The 24291-nt window shown below is 44.1% G+C and overlaps 1 pseudogene; it reads right to left on the reverse strand.

Moving 5' to 3' along the window:
- Positions 1–2002: 2002 nt before the first annotated feature.
- LOC148917315 (uncharacterized) lies at positions 2003–5674 on the reverse strand (annotated as a pseudogene).
- Between the last annotated feature and the right edge of the window lie 18617 nt (positions 5675–24291).

Genomic DNA, 24291 nt, shown 5'->3' on the forward strand with positions numbered 1-24291 from the left:
TTGATCTTGCAGGCTCTGGTGGTACCGAAGGTTTAGTTATCATTACATGCTGTATACATGATGTAGAACAGCCCGTGGGTTTAGAGTAAATAGCCTTTAGGTTTAGAGTAAACACTGGAGCAAGAGAGCAGGGAAGAAATAAGGGATCGAAGAGAAGAATTAGAGATCGAAGAGACGAAGGGAAAGGGAAGGAATTAGAGAGTTTAAAGTAAGGAAGTTTATCATTAATCAAGTCTACCTTAAAAGATTACAAACAGCTCTATTTATAGAGACAAAACCCTTTTTAGCCTAGGACAAGGAAAAGTAATCTTTAAGAAATAGGAAAGCAAATGAACTAATAAGAGATCCTTTAACAAGAAGGAATCTTTAAGAAATAGGAAAGCAAATTAGCTAATAAGAAATCCTTTACCAAGAAGGAACCTTTAAGAGTTAGGAGAACTAATAATAGGAAAACTAATCCAAGTAGAATAAGGAAAACTAATAATATGCATTCTGCATCATTCTCCCCCATCGAAAAAGAACTCGACACCGGCGAGTAAACCAAGACTAAGGATGACGACGACGTTTGTAAGTATGGATGATGGGAGGACGGGATGCAGCCAAATCAAGATCATGAAGAGCATCCTGATAATTGTGCAGAAGAGTGGGATCCAACGCGAAATTCAGCCTGTAATCCAAGTATCCTCGAGGTCTTCCAACCCAACGAACCAGATAACGGGTAGAACCTCCAGTAGACGAGGCCACAACTTCATGATCCAAGACGTCCTCAATCTGATCTGTAATGGCAGAACTAGTAGCAGGAAGACGCGGCACCATAGAAGGAGCGGAACCCTGAGCAGCATCCATAGAAATAGGTGGAGAAAAGGTTCCCCGATAAGGAGTTAAATCAGAAACATTGAAAATGGGACTTATATGCATATCTGCAGGCAACTCAAGCAAGTAAGCATTGGAGCCAAGCTTTCTAATGATACGATAAGGACCCATCGAACGAGCATGAAGCTTCTTAAAAGATTGCTTAGGAAAACGCTCAGGACAAATACGCACCATAACAAAATCCCCTTCCTGAAACTCTTGTTGACGACGATGAACATTGGCTGCTAGTTTATAAGTGTCGGTGTGCATGGATATCTGCCTACGGACATCATCATGTAGTTGCCTAATATGTTCAGCAAATGACGTAGCAGAATCTGATGCGCGGGCAGCCACAGGAAGAGCAACTAAATCAACAGGTGATCGGGGAGAAAACCCATGAACAACCTCAAAAGGACTCTTACCGGTACTTCGATTAACGAGTTGTTATAAGCAAACTCAGCCACAGGCAATAAAAGATCCCAATTACCAGGTTTATCCCCAACTAAACAGCGGAGTAAATCACCAAGACTGCGATTAACTACCTCAGTTTGACCATCTGTTTGGGGATGGAAAGCAGAAGAAAACTTCAAAGTAGTACCGAAGAGCTTCCACAAAGTCTTCCAAAAATAACTAACAAATTTGACGTCGCGATCAGAAACAATGGAGACGAGGAGCCCATGCAAACGGACTACTTCCTTAAAGAATAACTTGGCCACATAAGAAGCATCAGTATTTTTAGCACAAGGCAGAAAATGTGCCATTTTGGAGAAACGATCAACTACGACAAAAATAGAGTCATAGCCACGACTAGTCTTAGGTAAGCCAAGCACGAAATCCATACTAAGATCCTTCCATGGGGCATGAGGTATCGGCAAAGGGGTATATAAACCTGTGTTACGTTTGCGAGCTTTAGCTAGCTGGCATGTACGACATTGGGAAATGAGATGAGCAACATCACGTTTTAACGACGGCCAATAGAAACGATCTTCCACCAAGGCAATAGTCTTGTCTTTGCCAAAATGTCCTGCGAGGCCGCCACCATGTAGTTCCCAAACAAGGAATTCACGAAGAGATGTACGGGGAATACATAATTGTGTTCCTCGAAATAGGAACCCATCCCTCATAATAAAGTCCACATATTCACGACGGTTACCATTGGAAACTTCATGAAAAATAATCCCAAAATCTGGACAAGACGAATACTCAGTCTTAATACGATCAAACCCGGTTACCTGAACTGTCATTGTGTGCAAAATACTAGCCATGCGACTAAGGGCATCGGCTGCCTTATTGTCAATGCCTGGACGGTGTCGTAAAACAAATGTAAAGATCTGGAGATATTCGGACCACTTAACATGTCGACTGCTAATGGTGCGTTGAGAGTGCAGATATTTCAAAGCTTGATGATCTGAATACAACACAAATTCGTTCGGCAGTAGGTAATATTGCCAATACCGAAGTGCTTGTACCACAGCATAAAACTCCTTATCATAAGTAGAATAACGCTGCTTTGCTTCATTAAGTTTCTCACTAAAGTATGCTATGGGATGTCCTTCTTGGCTAAGCACACCACCAATCCCAACTCCGGAAGCGTCACATGCGACTTCAAAGACTTTAGTCAAATCAGGATGTCGAAGAACAGGTGCTTGAGTCATCTTCTGCTTCAAAATTGTAAAGGCCTTGGCAGCCGCAGAGGTCCAAAGAAAAGCACCTTGTTTCATACAATCAGTTATTGGTGCCATAATAGTACTGAACCCTGGAATAAAACATCGATAAAAAGAGGCAAGACCATGAAAACTGCGTGCCTCTGTCAGAGTCGTGGGTGTTGGCCAACCAGTAATAGCCTCCACCTTGGCGAGGATCTGTGCTAACCCCAGCAGCAGAAATATTGAACCCCAAGAATAAAACTTGTGGTTGAAGAAACGAACATTTTTTTAAGTTGGCATAAAGTTTTTCCTTTCGTAAAGTAAGGAATATCGTCCTAAGATGTTGAAGATGTTCCTCATGAGAGTGGCTGTATATAAGTATGTCATCGAAATAAACTACCAGAAATTTACCAATATAAGGTCGTAACACATGAGTCATCACCCTCATGAACGTGCTAGGTGCATTGGACATGCCAAAGAGCATAACAAGCCACTCATATAAGCCATCAGGGGTTTTAAACGCGGTTTTCCACTCATCTCCTTCCCGAATGCGGATCTGATGGTAGCCACTGCGAAGATCTATCTTAGAAAACCATTGGGAACCAGCCAAATCATCCAACATATCCTCAAGTCGCGGTATGGGGAAACGATACTTAACTGTAATTTTATTTACGGCGCGACTATCCACACACATTCGCCAGGAGCCATCTTTTTAGGGGTAAGGAGAACTGGAACAGCACAAGGACTTAAACTATGACGAATGAAGCCCTTAGCCAGCAATCCCTGAATTTGTCGATTCAATTCTGCTCGTTCAGGTGGATTCATACGATAATGGGGAAGATTAGGAATTTGCGAACCAGGAACAAGGTCAATGGCATGCTGAATCTCTCTTGCTGGCGGTAAGTCATCCGTAAGTCATCAGGTATGACATCGAGAATTCAGTGAGGATTTGTTGTATGGGTTCGACAAGTGGAGTGGGGGTGCAATCAGATGCCGGTTTAAGCAAGAGAGCAAAGACCACGCCAGTGTCTTGCAGTTCATGGGCAAAGTCTACAGGTGATAAAATACTCAACCGATGCTTATAAGCCTTCTCTTTAGGTGACAGTGTTGGTTGAACATCTTTAGTTGGTTTGATGGCCGGATTGGAAGGCTTTAGTGTTATGTTCTTTCCCTCATGTTGAAAAGTATAGGTGTTCTCCCTGCCGCAACTTTTCACATGGTGGTCATAAAGCCAAGGCCGGCCTAGTAGCACATGTGCAACACTCATGGGTAGGATATCACAATAAAGTTGCTCATGACAAGTACCCAATTGGAGAGGAACAAGACATCTTTCGGTAACAGGTAACCTGGTTTTATCTACCCAGCCAACATGAAAAGGATGGGGTGTGGCTCACCGGTTGAAGGCGATCGACATCAGTTTTAGAAATAACATTCAACGTACTTCCCCCATCAATAACTAGTTGGCATCTACTGTTACCGCAAGGGACATAAGTTTGAAAGATACTTGTGCGCTTCCATGAATCAGGAGGTGGAGATGTAGGTGCTGAATAAATACAACGCATAACACTCAGTTGGTGAAACGCCTCCTCCTCATAACAATTGTCAAGTTCTGGGTCATAAACAGGTTCAAGGGGCTCCACATATTCGTCCTCACAAGAGTCCTCATTGAGGGAGCCAAGGGTTAAAGTTCTGTGGGGACAACGAGAGGCGATGTGGCCCTTAGCATGGCAACGATAACATTCAATGTGAGCAGCCGTGGATGGGTGGTCTTTTTTGCGGGTATCGAGGAGCAGGTGGGCCGGAGACGCCATATTTAGAGCTAGGAGTACTACGGTTTGGAGTAGGAGTGGAAGAGTGCCCAAGATGCCCTGTATCTACGTTGTGGACGCAAAAAGGTTTCAGCTTCCAATGCGTGGCAATATGCATCTTCCAAAGTATGCGGACGGAACCGCCGAACTTCACGTTTGATATCATCACGAAGACCATGGATAAAGCGAGACACAGTGATGTCGGGTTCCTCACGAATCCCCGCACGTATCTGGTGTTCGACAAAACGAGCATGGAATTCAGTAACGGTCAAACTTCCTTGTGAAAGGGTCCATAATTGGTCATATAATTGATGGCGATAAAAGGTGGGAAGATATTGTTCGCGAAGCTTTAATTTCATCTCGTCCCAGAGAGTCACAGGTGGCTGTCCAAATTGGTAGAGTTTTGCTTCCACAGAATTCCAATATTGTCTAGTGGCTCCTTGTAGCGTCATCTTACCAATGCGAAGTTTATGAGCATCTGTCAAGTCGGACCAGGCAAAGTAATCTTCCATGGCTTGAACCCAATCAAGAAACATCGTAGGATCCCCACGACCATCAAAAGTAGGAGCGGTAGGCGTGATGTGGCGGATGACATCGTTGTCAAAATGGCGATGAGTGGCTTGATCATGTGGAACGGGTGGCATGGTATGAGCCTGAGTAGTCACGGGAGGAGGGCCCGTTGTATGTTGGGTATAATGGGGCGGTGGCAGAGACCCAGAAGAAAAGAGGGGCTCCAATTGAGCCTTGGGCGCATCAAGCGAGAGCCCAGGTGAGCCATGCGACATGCCGTATGGCACAGCTTTGAGTTTTTGATCCACCGGTGGATTGGGCAGAAGGCCACTCGTTGGTGTTGGCGTAGATGAACTTGAGAGCACCGCGGAGGTAGAAGGGTCAGCACGTCCAGCCCGAAAGTGATTGATAAGCAACTGAACGGAGTCTTGGAGTTTGGTGATGGCAAGGTCCGTCTGCGCACGATGTGTGTGAGCCTGTACCAACTCGTCTTTGAGGTCAGCGCGATGTGTGTGAGCCTGGACCAACTCGTCTTTGAAGTCAACGCTGAGTTTGGAGAGTTGGGTGTCCATGCCAGCGATATCGTCAGAAACTTTGTCTCGGAACGCATGAAATTGTTCTGCAAGGCTGGCCACGGTTTGGGGTGCCATGGTAGAGAGAAAACGCAAACGAAAGTGAGGGAAGGCTCTGATTACCAATTGATGTAGAACAGCCCGTGGGTTTAGAGTAAATAGCCTTTAGGTTTAGAGTAAACACTGGAGCAAGAGAGCAGGGAAGAAATAAGGGATCGAAGAGAAGAATTAGAGATCGAAGAGACGAAGGGAAAGGGAAGGAATTAGAGAGTTTAAAGTAAGGAAGTTTATCATTAATCAAGTCTACCTTAAAAGATTACAAACAGCTCTATTTATAGAGACAAAACCCTTTTTAGCCTAGGACAAGGAAAAGTAATCTTTAAGAAATAGGAAAGCAAATGAACTAATAAGAGATCCTTTAACAAGAAGGAATCTTTAAGAAATAGGAAAGCAAATTAGCTAATAAGAAATCCTTTACCAAGAAGGAACCTTTAAGAGTTAGGAGAACTAATAATAGGAAAACTAATCCAAGTAGAATAAGGAAAACTAATAATATGCATTCTGCATCAATACATGTGCAGAAGGGCGCATCTGATAATTGTATGTTTGTATAGTAATCCCTATGGTATTAAATATCGACGTTAACTGAATTATTGAGGATCTGAAAAATGCAGGAGAAGCTATATGGAAGTTTAGAATGAATGTGCTAAAAGAAAACATTGGATAAAAAATATCTGATACTGGTCATAGTTTAAAAGACAAAAATCAGGAAAATTTTGAGGATATTATCACTTTTTTTTAATACAAGAAGTGCTTACATATCTCTATTCTACTAGTTTGACATAACCTTGTAAAATTCAACCAATTGGTTGCTGAAGTTTTATTTTTCAATCAATATATGGGAACTATGGTTATAAAGAAAAATCAATATCGAAACATGAAAGCGAAGACTTGATTAACATTATATGCAGAATACTTGAAAGTCTTAACTGTTTGTGCGTGTGTACGTGCGTGTTTTGTTACTATTTGGGAGTAAAAATAGAAAATTTGGTATTGATGGAGAACCCTGTCTTTGATTTATGAACTAGACAGATCATTTGCTCTTTTTGATTGGGGACCTAACCCTGTATTCACCTTCCCTGTGTTATCGTTGTTGACTGAATACCGAGTATTCTTTTGGTTTTGCTTAACTTGCTTTGCCTCCCTTGGATACGTTTGCAGGAGTTGCCACTGAGGTTGCCAATACCCATGACCTATAGAGGAAGGCGTAAAACGGATAGGAGGGTAGTTTACCTTCGAGACCCAGTAATGAGATTGTGGCCAGTCCTCTACATTGAAAGGAAATTACTTCAAAACATTGGCAAGCGCTTGGGAAGCTTTCAGCAAGGCAAACAACATTCAACCAGGAGATGAGTGTGTTATTGGGATTGAAAATGGAGTTGGAGGCATATGTCCTGTCTAGATAATTAGCAAATGAGAGATTTTACACTTTTTGATTTGTATGTACGTGTAATTACTACTATTTGTACCATTTCAATTACCATCCTGTGATCCTAAGAAAATTCTTTATGTAGAGCTGCAAAACCAGCACTTATGTTATGAACATGCATTAGGTTCTAAATAGTACGGCCTAGTTTAGGTGCTCCTTTCATGAGCAAGCAGCCCTGCATTTTTTGTGTTAAGATGCTTTTACAGTAGTTCTTGTCTGTTACATGATGCTGGTCTAGCATTTGCATATATTTTGTAAAAAGGATGTTCGTGAAATATTAAAATTTGATAAACTACATCTGTACACAGCTGTTGCCTGAATTTACCGACCTTACTTTTCTTTCTCAACAAGATTTGCTGGGGCAAAATGCCTAAAAGACGTCCAAATTATATAAAACAAACAAGTACCCAAGAGTCAGTGTGTTAGAAGAATTTAGTGAGAGAGAGAAAGAGAGAGAGAGAGAGAGAGGCAGCTATGTATGATCAAAGTTCATATATACTTCGTGAAAGCAGAGGCAGCTATGTATGATCAAAGTTCATATATGCTTTGTGAAGGCAGAGGCAGCTATATATTTTAAAATTTCTTTCTCCAAAAGTTAGACCATAGATGAGATATTTTAACATGATGAAAGCATTCATGAGGTGATGAGTGGTAAAAGAATCTCATGCTGGTTGTGGTTGATGTTGATCTCAATTTCCTTCTCCATTTTTGAGCAAATCAATTTTACCAAGCAATGTACAAAAGAAGAAAATGAATCTTGGCTGACACCAACACACAGCTAGCTAGCTGGACTTCTCAATTACTTGGTTTCCATCAAATATACATTTAAGGCAAGAGTATGGGGATATGTGAACCCTATATTGAGTATATGATGTGTTTTCATTCAGAGAGTGCACATGCAAGTCAATTTTGAATCTTTGATTTCAAATGTATGGATTTGGAAGAAAGTGAAAAGTTATGAATGGATATTGAAATTATTTGTTGGTACCAAATATATTCAATTCACCTAAATTCATAAGTGAAGTCAATAAATTGGATCGATTAAGAGGTCTCTCTAGTTGATGAATTTCATTATGATTCAAATATGATTTGATAAGAAACTAAAAAAGGTAAACAAACAACTAGCATAGTTAGTAGATTCACGTATCATATTGTAAGTGCGGTGTACTTATATATTTTCGAAAATATTAATTTTTTTGGCATACTCTTCTCAAATATACAGTAAAATCACGTTCTTTTATAATTATTATATATGTACTTATGTATTAATTCTTCTTCATGTTTTCTTTACAAAAAGTTGAATAATACAAGTAAAAAATTCACGTATTTTTCATATATTAGTGAATACAAACACTATACTGTTTTTGACACGTGGGCGCTAGGCGCTAGACGGGTCCTTTTTTTAATTTGTATATAGTATAGCCGGGCGGCTATACTTGGGATTTTGTTTCATAAAAAAGAGTATAGCCCATTATGGATGATCTAAACTACTGACTTCTATCACACTCATATCCCTTTTGAACAAAGGTCCAATAAGTTATTTTATTTTATTTTATTCAGTTTTACCTTTCTAAAAAAATATTATAAAGAGAGTTGGAATTTAAAGTCGGAAGAAAAAAATTGTTGGGTCTCTAAAGAAAACATTTGGGTGCGCCTATAAAGTTTTCCCACATAATTGGTAAAATTACTAACATTAAGCCCAAAAAGAAAAAGCCCATGAAGCCCAAATGGAACAAATGAACCCGAAGACTTACCCAGAGATCAGGAAAGTAAAAACTAGGGCTAACATCATTTTACCCCATCAAGGTTTGGGGTCAATCTTGAATTGGGCTACAGGGTTTTAATTTTATCAATTTATGCTCTAACGTTTTAAAATTCAACCAATTTACATGTTCCGTCAGTTTGACAATTTGGTCTCCTGTTAAGTGATGACGTGGCAAACATAGGGTCCACTATTTTAGCTTAGGTGTAATTAAATACTAAGAAATAATATTTGAAAAATTAAATTTTTTGACAGATATTAAAAATAAATAAAAAACCCTAGATCTTTTTTCTTTCTCTCCTGCCTCACTTCATCAGAACTAGGGTGGCAATTTCCTACACGACTTGTTACACGACTCGAAACTTGCACGGAAAAAACACGACTCGAACCCGCACGATTAATAATTGGGTAATTTTCGGGTCAACCCGTTTTGACCCGTTTATTAAACGGGTGAGTTTCGGGTCAACCCGTCAACCCGTTAAAACACATGTGTAACCCGTTTATTAAACGGGTCGTGTCAACCCGTGTAAGACACGCCAACCCGCGAAAAAATATAAAGAAATATAGAGACTTCAAAACACACATATGGGGTTTCAAACCCCCACCATCCTCATTACACTCCAACACCTTATCCACCATGCTAGATACAACTTTGTGATTATATACTATGCCTTTTGATATTTATAATGTTTCTTTTTCTTCATTTGTTTTTCTTTCTTTTCCGTCTATCTTCTCCTCTCTCTTTTTTAATTTCTTTTCCTTCTCTCTTTTCTCCTCTCTTTTTTTACTTATCTTTAGTTTTCTCTCCTCTCTTTTTTATTTTTATCTCTCTCTCTCTCTCTCTCTCTCTATTTTTTTCTTTTCCTTCTCTCTCTCTCCTCTCTCTATCCTTTTTTTTCTTTTTCCTTATATTTTCTCTCCTCTCTCCGTTTTTTTTATTTAAATTTTTTTAGTTGTGACTTTATGCGACATGCATGTTATTATTTATTAACCCGTTACACGACTCGAAACCCACACGATAAAAGACGACTCGAACCCGACACGACACGTTTATTAAATAAGTTGGGTTTGGGTTGAGCATTCTTGACACGTTTAATATCCCGACACGACACGACCCGACCCATTGCCAGCCCTAATCAGAACCTAGCAACCTCTCCTCCTTCCCCATCAATTCCTACTCCCTCCCTTTGGCAGCCTCATCCTTCGTATCCACCCTCACACCATTTGCCTAACACAACACATAAAACCCAGCCGCCACACCCTATTCTCAGCCTTCAAAATCTTCCTCGCCCTTCTCACAATCATCCATTCTCACGGCTTCGCTGCTGGTTGTTGATGTATGGCTGGGCTCGATTGTGCCAGTGTAAAGGAAGCTCGAGGATGGGATTCTCAAGTCGAGTCGTTTGCAAATCTCTGGGAACCGGGTCTTTCGCCATTGACAAGTTTCTCAAACTTAGATGGGTGCTTGATTCGGTGGCGATAGAGTAAGAAGGCAAGGGTAGAGAGCATGCCGAGAGTGACAATTTCTTTAGAAGCTGTAATGCCAATGGGGTCAGAACGGTGGCGTTTGATAGTGGCGAAGGGGATTGGGGCTGATCTGGGGTAGACCCAGATGGCAATTCATGTAAGAAAGGCTGGTCGGTTGGAACACTCCGCGGCAACTCAATCTCAAATTTCATGGTTAAGAAGAGGGTTGAGTGATGGTGATGATGACTCAATTTCATTTCATGGTCAATTTTTGAATGCACGAGTGTTGATTTTTGGTTTTGCTTTTGTTTCAGGAAAGTCCATTCATCTTCTTCTTCTTCTATTGCTGCTAGATTTTGTTCTTGGGTTTGTGAATTTGTTTTTGTGTTGTTTTGGTTGGATTAGAGCATCTCCAAGGGAGATGTCAAATACCAAACATCAAATTTAAATTTGATGGCTGATGTGGCAATTTGACATTTACATAGTTTTACACTTCACCCGATATGTCAAATAAATAATTATTATAACAGTCAAATCATTAAAGATAAAGAAGAAAAAAAAAAAAAAAGGAAAATAATAAATGAAAGTAATAGCCAACTATCTTTTAAAAATAATAAAATATTCATTTGACATCTTGCTTTTGGGATGTCAAAAATAACATCTCAACCTCCAGCCTTCATTCCACATCAGCTTTGACACATCGGTTGGAGTGATGTGAGATGTTATTTCTAGCCGTTAGATGTCTATGTGGCACTTTTGACACATCGGTTGGAGATGCTCTTAGAAAGACAAATCAGAAGAGGAGAGAGGAGAAAAGGGTGGCTGGGCTTGGAGTTAGTGGTGTAGAGGGAGAGAATGGTGGGTGTGCTGAGAAGGTTTTGGTGAGAGAGGTGGGTGGGCAAGATGGTGTGAGGGTGAGTAAGGCCAAACTCAAGGCCTCAGATTCTCACGAAAGCCATTGATAATCATCAGAACAACCAGATCGTTATTCACTCCTCAGATAAAGATACGTCTACCCACTCGCTTCTTGCTTCTTTTTGCCTCTCTGGGTTTACACTCTGCTTGGGTATGGAGGATGGGGTTGCTAAGAAAAAGAGAGGAGAAAAAAAGACGAACTGATGGGGAAAAGGAAGGGGCTGCCAAATTCAGAATTGAGAGAAGAGAAAGAAAAAGGACATAGGTTTTTTTTTGTTGGTCAAAATTTTTAATTTTTAAATATTATTTCTTAATATTTAATTACACCTAAACTAAAAAGTGGGCCCCACATTTTCCACATCATCACTTAACAGAAGACCAAACGGTCAAACTGACGAAAAGTGTAAATTGGTCGAATTTTAAAACGTTGAGGGGTAAATTGACAAAATTAAAACCCCGTAGCCCATTTCAAGAATGACCCCAAACCTTGAGGGGGCAAAATGATGTTAGCCCTAAAAACTAAACTATTGCCTAGTGAGATCAGAAAAGTAAAAGGGCTTTTATTACACCGTATACCCATTTTGACCTTTCGAAGACAATTTGATGTGGCAACTTAGAGCATCGAGGACAAATCTTATACTGCCACGTATAAAGTAATATTTACTGCCTCAACCATTCCACACCAAACACAGACTTACTCTCTCTGTCTGGACGAAAAAAAAGGGACTTAGTCTGTCTATGAAAAAGAGGGAGAAAGATGGGTAGGAGAGCTGATTCAAGGAACAAAAGAACGGCTCGCATGGTAAATTCCTCTTTATACAAAAAAATTATAAAAAAAATTTCACCAACTCTTTATTTTTGTTTTTGTGTTTAAACCCATGCTACATTTTTGTTTTGCATCCTTTGTTATTTTTAAAGTTGTCTTGATTATTTTGTTGATATGGCTTAGTTGTTCTACTTCACATGTCTTTGTGAAATGCCATGTTTAGTTCTCCAAGCATCAGTGATGTTCATTTTGGGTAGCATTATATGGTTTTATTTATTTATTATTGGAGTAATTTTTTATATTTGCAATCTTTTTTGGACTAATTTTTTTATATTTGCAATTGTAAATGCAATTTGGTGCTCTTTGGCTGATGCATTGTCAAGGAACTGTTTGTCGAATCTTACGGCCTGGTGCTCGGGCGAGGGTTAATGCGCGTCAACACGTGACGCGTCCTTCTTTGAATGCGTGCGGTTGTGCGGGTGTGCCAAAGCACGGTCTACCGTAAGCGTCGAGATGATGATGAGGTTCGGGTGGAAGATGGTTTAAATGTTGCGCTGTTGTGCATTCGACTTAATCAAGCGATCGTGGCGAGAGAGGAACTGATCTCGGCCGTGTTCACGGCCCGAGCTACAAGGCCGTTTAGTGGTGGTGTTGGTGGCGGGTTTTAGGCGGTGCTCCGGCGCGTTGCTCGAGAGCGACGGTCGTATGATATATGGGGTGAGTGAGGCGATAACAGAGATGGTGCTCCGGCGCCTTGAAAATCAAGGGTCGTATGATATATTGATGAATGTATTTTCCTTACAATCTACCACTACTCCTAAGAAAACAAATAAAGGTATTGAAAGTGCATTACAGGAAAATATAATTTGCTCTGTGGTAGGCTTTTGGTTTGGTGTTTGAACCCTTTGAATGTAGTCCTGAGCTTAGTATTTATAGGAGTCCTGGAGGGACATTCGAGGCTGACAAGACGTGCGCGGTGGAGCCGACCGGGGCAAGTGGGTAGTCAAATCAGCATTTGGGATCGTGAAGCATGGCGGTTTGGGGTTGAGAAGCATGGTGGTGTGACCCCCATAAATCTCGGTAAATCTCGGCCACCGCCCGATCGTGGGTTCTCGCCTGGCCGTGGGAACGCATTTAATGCCCCGTCTGGTGGTTGGTGATTTGACCTTAAGTCGTAAGATTACTTAAGTAGAATGTCGCGCCTAACCACCCTGATTTCCAATACCAAATCCTGACTTCAATCACTTCCCTTGTGCATTAAATGCTTCTTGTGACTAGTGGGCTTGCTGCGAAGTTAGAGGCATTATTTCATTAAATGGAGCGTGGGGCCCTGAGGCCACGTGGTGATTCAACCACAGCCTTTTTTAAGCCGTGTCTTTACGACCTTCGGCCTTGGCCCGATATCTGCGGTCGCGAGGCCGAGAGGATTCTGCCTTGCGCTTCTCTTTTGTTCCTAGGAAGGCGAAATGCTTGACGAAACGGTAGGTGCCGTGGCCGAAGGGAAGTCCCTTCAATCAGTTCATGACCGTGATTTATTAGACACAAACAGGAACTTAGCAATCTGTGTATATAAATCACTGATGGTTGTGAAGCTTCTGCTTCTGCATCCATGTATGTGGTGTGATTTTGTGGCTTTAAAATTTGATACATTTGCAGTTGCATTTATTGTTTGCTTTTGCTTTGATCAGAAATGTTGTTACCTTCAATAAAGGTGGCTTCTATTATTTGGAGTAGACAGTGAAATAGATTGAACATTGATTGGCTGAAATTCAACATATTTTAGTTCATTTTACTAATTATTGATCATGGTACCAAAACACATTTAGGAAAAGGCCAAGGGGAAGATGATAATTCCAATTGAAGAACAAGGTACCAAAACATATAGGAAAAGGCCAAAGTGCTCTGGTGCTGTTGTTAGGCGATCTTTACGTATCCGAGATCGTATTGTGCCTATTGAAAATCAGAATATGGAGCATGTGATTGAACTTATAACCGATAGCGAAGGTGAAAGTGAAGATGAGCAGCCTGCTCATAAAATGCACGGGTCATCCTCATGGGAGAAAAGCATGGAATAAAAATTTGACTATCTTGTACAACTGTTGGAAACAATGAACTCAAAGGTAATGCATTCCTCTAGAGAGATAATTAGCTTTTGTGTTTAGTTAGTTCTATCCAGTTGCATTACTTATTTGAAGCCCTTTTTTTATATGTTCTTTATACATGGTTGTGAAATCAAAAAGGAATAAAACTCGACTTCTGTGAAAGCCCAACTTCAATGCACAAAAGCTAGTATGCAGATCCCCAAAAGGTTATTCTCATGAACATATGTTGACGCAGAAAAATGGTTTGGCACTTTCCCGCACAACTTAGTTATGTCTTCGCCTTCGGTATGCCTAGGACCTTAGGCACAGGTGTGGTACCGGCCGAAGGCTCTCCGATGCTTGAGTAAGTACGGATTAGGTAAGCTTAAACTAATAGATCAATAGGCAGTATGCTGTAAGTTCTAATTACCTCCATTTTGGGGAATTGTGCTTCTTTTATAAACCTTGGGAGGTGTGCAAGCTATGTAGAATTTCGATGTGGGACTGTGGACATCGATTGTGGACCTGCCACGAGTCCTAGAGGAGAAGGTTGCCCTACTCGTTGGATCGGTAGGTTAGGTGCCGAAGCAAGGTGCCGAAGGCTATCATGGACCCAATCTTATCCACGTGTCCGATTCTCATAGGCTGTTCATTTCGGTATAAACAGGAGTCCCCCAAGTTCTTTTCGAGAGTTCTCGGAAGGGACTTGATACTCTTTTGGCAAATTGATGTCCTACCATTCGGTAATTTAGCCGAGGGAGGGGCTCGAGATTGACCCCTTCGTGCGCTTTCATTTGGGAGCTAACGTTTGGGAAGTCGAAGGTCGCCTGCGAGGAATGATGGGACCGATAAGCGCTGCGTCTTCATGCCCGCATGTCGCCGGGCATCCACAGAGTGATCGACGCGTAGCGTGTCTACTCATGAGGAGCGCGACACGCGCCGTTTGGTTTTTCGAGGCGTACCATTGCGAACCCTCGCCTTATAAATAGGGGTGACTACGGGAAGAAGTTCACTTTACATTTGTGAGAGAAGCGAGAGCTCATGCTGAGGCGATTTCCGCATAGCAAACGCAATGAGGCAATTTCCGGCCAAGGCAATCGGGCATTCGCCATCCTTCCTTCACAGCTTGAGTTAAGGTACCATTCGGCACCCTCATTTAATTCTCTTAATTAATAGTTGTTTGTGGCACGTCCTTCCTTGGCATGAACTAGAGTGACCATAGGGTTCCGTTCGGTAGTCTAGTTGCCATAGGTAGTGATGTAGGAATCGGTAGGCTAGTCTTCTGCATGGCCCTTAGTTTCCCTTTCTCTGTTTTGTAGATGTCTGATAGCGAGTCATTTTCCGAGAGAGAGCCCAATGCGTTCAATGAAGAGTCATCGGACGGTTTGTTTGATTCGGATAACGAGGCCTTAGGCCTCGGCGCCGGGGCAGAGAAGATACCGATGTAGAGATACTCGAAGGCCCAAGCTCCGTTCCTATCCACGGTATCGGGAAGAGGTCGATGACTAAACAACCGGTGCAGTTGGCCGTGGTCTATTATGACGGTAGCTATGTCGGCGGGGATCAGCATCACGAGTTCCGATGGAGGACTCTCGGGTGTCGGAGGACTTGATGGTAGTCACTCTGGCGCCTCCACATCCGCCTTGGGGAGGCAAACACCGAGCCCTCTTCCCGCCCTAGGGTCTCGTAGTTTTCCCAAACAACCCTAGGGTGCCGATAGGCGTGCCAAAAGAGAACCTCTTGGCGTAGATTATTTGGAGCCCAACAAGATTACCGAGCGAGAGATAGCTAAATATCGCGCCGAGTATTGTATTCCAGTTCAGGATGAGAATCTGATTCCTACCGAATCCTCAGTCGGAAGGACAAAGAAAGTCGTCTTCTTCACCGACGTGCTTCTCCAAGGAGTTCAGATTGCCGCTACAACCGGCGCAGAGAATATTGGCGCATATCGCTATGCGCCTGGTCAATACAACCCTAACTTCGGTTGCGTTGATGGGGTGGTCATCGCTGGCATGGCGAGAAGGAGAACCTTCCTATGAGCAGTTCTCCTACCTCTGCATCACTAAGTCTAAGAGTACCGACCTTGGGTTCGTGCCAACCGCGAGAAGGCTTCGAGCGAGGCCATTTTGTTAGTGCCGCCCGATCTCTCGAAGTCGTGGAGGAAACGACGGTGCTTATTTCGCGACCGAGTCGCCGTGGACACGTCGCTCGCCTACATTCCCACCACCTTCCAAATAACCGTAGGTTGACATGTCGTTTGGTAGGTCAATTGTCGTACCTTTCTTATGAGATCTCAACCGTTTTGTTTCTTGTGCAGGCAAATTGAAGCAACCGAGCCCAACTCGATCAGAGATTCGGCAGATTGACTGTGAGGTTGAAGGTCCCTGCCGTTGAGAAGGTGTACCCCAATTCCTCTTCACGCAAACTTGATCAAAGCCTAGCTCGTCAGCCCTACCGAGAGTAAGTGTACTTTGCTTTCTTAGTGTTTAGATACGTCACGTTGATGCTTTACCGATCACCGCTTTGTGTAGTGACAAACGCCAGAAGATCTAACGAGGCTAAGAGGATGAACAAGTCCTCGAGAAGACGTCTCATGCTGGGCCTACAAGGGAAGAAGAAGAATTGGCACTGGCCGCCTCAGTGCCATCGGTAAGTCGATCGAGGACCAAACCCTCGCCGATCGTCTCCGGCAGCTCAACGCCGGATCCGTGCCTAGTAGTGTTGTCGATGCCTTACCGACACCGAGGCAAACGCAGGCTCCCGAGGATGCCTAGTGGTGCCTGTCGATGCCTTATTGACTCGAGTCGACGCCACGCGCGCGATCGACAGCGGAGGCACCAAGGGCGTATTCACCGTCGAGGACGAGGATAGGCCTCACCAATCTGCCGCGATTGCTCGCCCATCAAGGACATTCAATTTGCAAACCACATGATCCACGGCTCGCGGATGGAATTGTCGAAGATTGAGGAACTCCCGAAGAATTCTTCGGAGGTGCGCTCCGCCTTCGTGAGAGCCTCGATAAGTCTTGTATTATCTCTCGCTTACCTTTAACTGTCCTTCGGTACTAATCGCCGATTTTTACTTTGTCTATGGACATGTGGTGTGCATGCATGAGTAATCACCGCTGCCGAGCGTGCCAAGAAGGCTTATGAAGATGGTTGTGCGAAAGTTGTTGACGCAAGTAAGGCTATCAAGACCACGCTCACCTCCTCAAAGACATGCGGGCCGAACGGCATGTAAAAGCTGGAGGCTAAACCGAGGAGATGATAGTGGCTCGAGGCAGCGTTGATGGCGGCCAAGGATGCCTTTGAGGTGGCCAAAGAGGCGGTGCGGTGGTGCCGGAGGAGTTCGAGCAGGCTAAGGCGATAGAGATCGAGGCCGCTGTCTGTGAGGCGATCAGAGCTTCCGTTCATCGACCGAGTTCTCTATCCTGCTGGACAAGGAAGTGGGTGTTTGTGCCTAATAAATCACGATCATAAACCGATTGAAGGGACTTCTCTCGGTCCTGGCGCCTATCGCTTGCGTTAAGCATTACGCCTTCCTAAAAACAAAAGAAAGCTGCAAGGCAGAAATCTCTCGGCCTCTCGGCTGGTATATTGAGAGGAGCGAGAAGCGAAGTAAGCCAAGCAAGCGTAGGCGTAAAGACAGGTCGGCCAAGAGAGCGTGGTTAAATCGCCACGTGGCCTCGAGTCCCATGCCCCATTTAATGAAGTAATGCCTCTGACTTTCGCAGCAAACCCACTAGTCGTCGCAAGAAGCATTTAATGCACAAGAAGAAGGGAAGTGATCAAGTCGTGATTTGGTGATGGGAATCAGGTGGTTGGTAGGCGCAGTACATTCTCACACAAGTAATTTTTCACGACTTGAGGTTAGATCACCAACCACCGGTGCCTGTGGCATTGAATGCGCGCCCCGACCAGCTGGCCGGCAATGATCAATGTTTAGATTTACGGGATTTATGGGAGTCACACCACCATGCTACACGATCTTAAACCACCATGCTTCACGATTCCAAATGCCGATTTGACTACCCACTTGCCCCGATCAGGCTCCACCACGCAGGTCTTTTCAGCCTCGATTGTCCCTCCAGGACTCCTCCTATAAATACTAAGCTCAGGACTACATTCAAAGGGTTTAAACACCAAACCAAAAGCCTCCCACGAAGCAAATTATATTTTCCTATAATGCACTTTCAATACCTTTATTTGCTTTCCTAGGAGTAGTGGTAGATTGTAAGGAAAATCCATTCATCAATATATCATACGACCCTTGATTTTCAAGGCAGGAGCACCATCTTTGTTGATCGTCTCATTCACCCCATCATCGATCGTCGCTCTCAAGTAACGGCCGAGAACCGCCTAAAACCGCCACCCACTCTACTACCTACGCGGCCTTGGCTGGCCGTGAACCGACCGAGATCGGCTCCTCTCTCGACCACACCATTTGATTAGAGTCGAATGCAAACAGGCGCAACATTTAACCATCCTCTACCGAACCTCATCATCATCTCGACGCATGTAGACCGCGGGCATGCCCGCGCATAACCGCAGATCGCATCCAAAAGAAGGACGCCACGGTTGACGACATCCTCGGCCCGACACCAGGTCGCGAGATTGACTCGCTTATAGGTTCGCGGTACAACCTCGCCGTAAGCGGCCAACTCAACTTTATCGCGATCCTCCTCCCTTCCGTAAGGCACACAAGAAATGATAGAAGATTACGAATGGGATGATAACCTAGAAGAAGTCGTGTCGTGCCGAGGGCTCTCCCGCCACGCCAAAGGAGCTAATGATGAAGCCGCCCGCGTAGAGATCACAAGAGGCTACGATTTGTTTGAACGTCAGAAGCTGTCTCTTTCTTTTCATTTTTTGTTTTTGTATCGTGCTATAAGGCAGCTCTTCCAAACACATTGGCGTCGAGGGCACCTTTTTAATTTAATTTTGACTTTTCCAAATAATTGTCCAATAACAAAGTGATACCACTATCGGTAGACATAAGTGCTGATCATTTTACTTACCGAGGGATAAATAGTAGGATAACTACCGAAGGCTAGTAAAAGAACCTTCATTCAGTAAGAGGTTTTAATTGCTGAAGGCAAATCACTTTTAATCGTAAATCTTCTGGACATCTTTAATTACCGAAGGAAAATAAAGGACTTAGAAACCAATCATTATATTTGCCGAGGGCTAAACAATGGATTATGCCGCCAAGGCTAGTAAAAGAACAAACTCCCAAGTGATCCTTTAATCGGTAAGGCACTGGATTTAAATGTTTTAATTGTCGAAGGCTAATCAACATTTACCGTCCGAAGTAAACCTTTAACTGCCAGGAGAATTTGAACTTAGCACCTTAATTGCCGAGGGCTAATAACAATGCTTATAAGAGTAGTATACTATGACCGATGGTCTCTACCGTATCCTTTTAATTAACGAAATAAATAAGCACACCGAAGGTTGCGAATATATAAGTCGAAGGCTTTTTCAAAAAATATTGCCGAAGGCAAAGATACATTCGGAGTTCGTTTACAATTACAACCCGTCGTAGAGGCTAGGATCTACTTGAAATGCAGTACTTCAAATGTTCGACGTTCCAACGATGAACGATGGTCTTGCCGATTGGAGTCTCGAAGCCGATAGGTTCGATCATAGGATGCCAATGATCTCGTAAGGTCCCTCCCGTGAAGGTTCGAGGTTCTTCATGGGTTCTTAGTTGTCGAGGAGGCTTTTCACATAACCCAGTCCCTGATTTGGAAAGAGTGGGATCCAATCTCGAGTCATAATACCGAGAGACGATTTGGCCGCTTGTATGCTTCATTCCAAGGTTGGCTTGCACTCGGCGTCTCAGTCGAGGCTCAATGCAAGTGCCTCCTCATTCACCTTTGGGGCAAAGGTTTCCGTTCAGAGAGGGCTCGCCGATCTCTCTGTGGGGACTCGCCTCTAATCAAGGCGGAGAGAGGGGTTTCCCGGCGTTGGCGTTCGCTCGTAGGATGTCCGATAGCCCATAATGTTCGGGCTCGCCAAGCCTCCTTTGTCAAGCTGCCACTCTACTTCTTCATGATCTTGTTGCGCTTGGCCATTCGACGGGTGATCTTTGAGGCGTGCGTAAGAATTGCTGAAGACTTGAATCAAACCTGGCCGCCGCGCATCGGTGATGATTGCATGGGATATCAACAACAAATGTTCGTTCGTCAGTATGAAGTCTTCCATTCTGGCTGCCGCAATAGTCACTAGAGGTTCGCCTCCACCCATTTAGAGTAATCCCACGGCGCCACTGCGCATACTTGACAGCATACTTGACTCGCCCTTGCCTTTGGCGGCATCGCACTATCAAGTCCAAATTCCCATTGGGCGGTCATGGGTTTACGATCGTGTTGGTGGTCTCGACAGGATGTGGAGGCACACACCAACTATTGGCATTTGTCGACTTCACTAATGCATTCGCACCGTGATGCATGGTCGCCAGCCACATATCACGTCAAAGCCTTGTGTGTCGCCGATCGGACCGAGGGTCGCCACCACACGCCTACTATGGATCTCCCAAAGGACGAGTCCTGCTCTGTGGGTGAGGGCACTTCGATACGGCGAGAATAGCCTCACTTGCGGCGATATCGTTGATGACCGGTACCTCACCAGTGCAAAGACCTCCCGCATGGCGCCTTCACCGTAGTCAATGAACTGCGTCGAGGTGGGGAGGTAGTGTGCACCTTACACATCGACGGGATGTTCCTCGCTCACACCACCGCTTCTGTACTCCTGAATTAGCATCAAGCTATGGGGTTTCATCCCTGTCATCTATGGTCCGCCACCGCTCTGCACCTCGCATGCACATCACCCATTGAGGTTTGAGGCTACCGATTTCAGGCCATTTCATTGCATGTCCGCACCGAGTCGTCTCCTGATAGCGCTTAGTGTTGCCGGGTTGGGAACTTCATTAGCAACATGGGGACAAGCGCGCTGATCCGTGGAGTGATGTCTTCGCGTCCCACGATGACGCTGGCGTCGGCGGGCAACAACAATGAGAAACCGTCAGATATCATTGTTTTCCGAGGGGCAACGCCAAGGTGATGGGTAGACTGGACACGCCACGATCGACCGCATCCTGTGAGAAGCTTAGCAAGATGCTATTTGTGAGAGAAGGGATTTACAATTGATTGGGGTTTGGAATAAGACTACCTTTTCATTTTTTTTTTTTTTTTTGAATTTGAAAAAGTAATAAGAATGAGCCATCGATGTTGAAAAAATCAACGATGAGTTGTGGTTAGTGGTGAAATGCCACTGAACCCGTGAGCTAGCCGGTTCTCCCCGAATGCGCTGATGGCTCATTCGCTATTCCTATTCGCTGAGCATCGCAATATTACATTTACCGAGCTTCCATTGTCGATCAAGACTACTTCACGCCGTAGCCTGTAATTTCACCGAATGATCACTCCGTCATCGTGGGGAAAATGATCCATTCTTCCTCTTCCTCATCAACGTGATAGGCTCCCAACCAACCTTTTGTACCCTTGTAGCGTGCTGACTCTATGTAGAGGATTTGAGGTGGTGTGCAGCCCGCACGTATTGCTTACCGACAGGTAGGAGGGTCCCGCAGAGGCCTCCGCACATGGTGCCGATCATGTTGATCTGCCGATTCGCATTCGAACCCATTGCGATGGTCCTGGCAATGTACTTATCCAGCTTTCCTCCTAATCAAGCTGCCTCACGCATCTTCCTAAACTTATGCAGCTTCAAGAAAGATGGCTTTTATGTCGATGGTACTCAAAGATAATTTGCCAAGATTCCGATTGTCCCGCCGATTAGGCTGTGATTTGGCTTGGTATTATCTCTGCTCGCTCATTAGGACACCATAAGTGGTATTCAACAGAGTGAAGACTTCGAGCGCCGCCAAGATCTCTAGGCGCACGGTGGTCCTTGCATCCGTATTTCCTCGCCTTTCTTTTGAGCTACCTTGCCGATTATCACTCATCCTTCCTTTATGCCCGCGAGGATTCTATTAGTTCTCCTAGGCGATGGTGATCCTTGCCCGGGTAGTTTTTCGATGTCGCCTCCCGCCAAACCAAGGCCCGCCTTGGAGTTGAAATATCTCACTTTGCATGAATTGTCCGCTGTTTCATCAGCTCATTATAGGTGCGCAGCTTGCCGCGTTACTAGGTACCGTGGTGAGGATCAAGGCCACTTTGAAGGCGCTATAGGTCGCCTATCATCTGCCGACACTCCCAAGTATTCATGATCAAGCAATACAGAGTATGCATTTGACCGTCCCGGATCATGAAGTGATTGAGAAAAATTTGCTTCGGCCAAATGAGTCTACCATTCTCTTCAAGACGAGAACCAATTCAACGCAAAGATCAATAAGGGAGGATTGAACAAATGCATTGCGCTTGTCGCTTACTCTTTCGCGGGTCTTCTACCCCAGAACGGTACGCAGCGGCTGCACCTCCTGTCCCGCTCGACCTCTTGATGCGCTCGTAAAGGGTCTCGCCGAAGCTTTCCCAATCGGGCTGGGACCGGTCCCGTCACCTTCCATTTTCAATCCTCCGAAGAGTAAACGAATAGTCTCTGCTCAAATCTCCTCCAACCATAGTCCTCGTAAGGCCGATACTGACTTTGAAGATTTTGCCTCAAGAATATTGTGGGAGTTACAGAATCAGGTGGAGTTCGCCGCTTTGTAAGACATATTCGTCGCCGATTCTACTTCCCCCAACTCGAACCTTCCGAATGGGTGATTTGTCCCAAGACCTTCAATCGCAATCCCGTAGTCGGGCATTGACCCCGATCGAGACCGCTTCGGCTCCATATCGCTTATACGATGACGATAAATGGTATAAACTTCTTGGTATGTGTGGTGGTCTCGGTGCCGTAACCACCAATTTTTGAAGGCACGGGCGCGCCTTTGCCCCCCTTCTTACCTTCCTCACGACTAGGAGTCCAGAGACGGGATGATTGAGTGGTTTGAATAGTTTGCATGTGTCACCGATTGAGCAATACCGGTTTCGCCTTTTACTTTGGACGAGAGAAGATTGTTGTGCTCTTGAGCTTGCCATGTCTTTTCCAAGGGAAGTGATTTGCTCCAAAGAACTCAAACTGCGGGTGAGTTGCACAACGGGTGAGTTGCTAAATGGAGTGCTCAGAGGCGCACGGGCTAGCCCCGCTTGGTCTACCGAACCTAACCCTTCTTCCGATAGGAACATTGGTACCCGGCGGTCCCTGTGTTCGGAGATATATGGGTTGATTTGTATCGCTCACGACGGCGCCAAATCATTGACGAAAATGTTCAACACTTTCCACGCAACTTAGTTATGTTCGCTCGTATACCTGTGTCCTCGAGGGCGTGAGATCTCGTAAAGAACAACGCCGTTAGACCTTAGGCACCGTGTGGTACCGGCCGAAGGCTCTTCGATGCTTGAGTAAGTACGGATTAGGTAAGCTTAAACTGACAGATCAATAGGCAGTATGCCGTAAGTTCTGATTACCTCCATTTTGGGGAATTGTGCTTTTTATAAACCTTGGGAGGTGTGCAAGATGTAGAATTTCGATGGGATTGTGACATCGACAGGGCCTGCCACGCGTCCTAGAGGAGGAGGTTGCCCTACTCGTTGGATCGGTAGGCTGGGTGCCGAAGCAAGGTGCCGAAGGCTACCATGGACCCAATCTTATCCACGTGTCCGATTCTCATAGGTTGTTCATTTCGGTATAAACAACATATGTACTATCATGTTTTTTCTTGTCTAATCTGCAAGGGTTATTTCCTTTTATTTCTTTTTTCTTGTCTAATCTGCAAGGCTTTCTTTGAAGTTGGAAGTTGCTCTTGCCAAACTTGAAGCAAGATGTCAATTATCTTGTGCATCCCTGCTTTTTTTTTATCGGCCATTATGGGTTTGTCAGTTTTCATATTAGTCTATGATAAAATAAAGAAGAGTTTTGTTATGTTCTTTGCATTATAGACCTTTGCATTTTTCCCTAAAGAAGTGGGGTGATCTGACTTTTTGCATGCTTTGGTTGGTTATAGTATGAGAATGGGACTCGTGCACTCAAATGGCTGATAAATTGAAGGATTTTATTTTAGTCTCAAATTTAGCAAAAGCTACTAAACTGCAAGAATGGCTATCTCAAACAGCATGTGGAGCTGTTGCTCCTCAGGAAATTAACCCGAAGGGGCCAACTGTTGAAGGAGCAAAAATAGCTTCTAAGAGGTAAAAAAAATACCATGAAGGAAATGGACTTATTTATGCTTGAAACTGAGGGAATGTTTCATGGAAAACTTATATGTAATATGTGCATTTGGTTTATGCATAATAGACTTTAGTGTCAATGTGATGTCTATTCGTTTGAACCATGACACTATGATCTTGGGTCGACTTGTAAGCCTAACTGATTTTGTTCGCTTTGTTTTTCAAATTTTGGAGATTTAAGCTTAAGTCCAA

This window comes from Prunus mume, linkage group LG5 (genome assembly GCF_029339155.1).
Source record: "Prunus mume cultivar Tortuosa linkage group LG5, ASM2933915v1, whole genome shotgun sequence".
NCBI lineage: Eukaryota > Viridiplantae > Streptophyta > Magnoliopsida > Rosales > Rosaceae > Prunus > Prunus mume.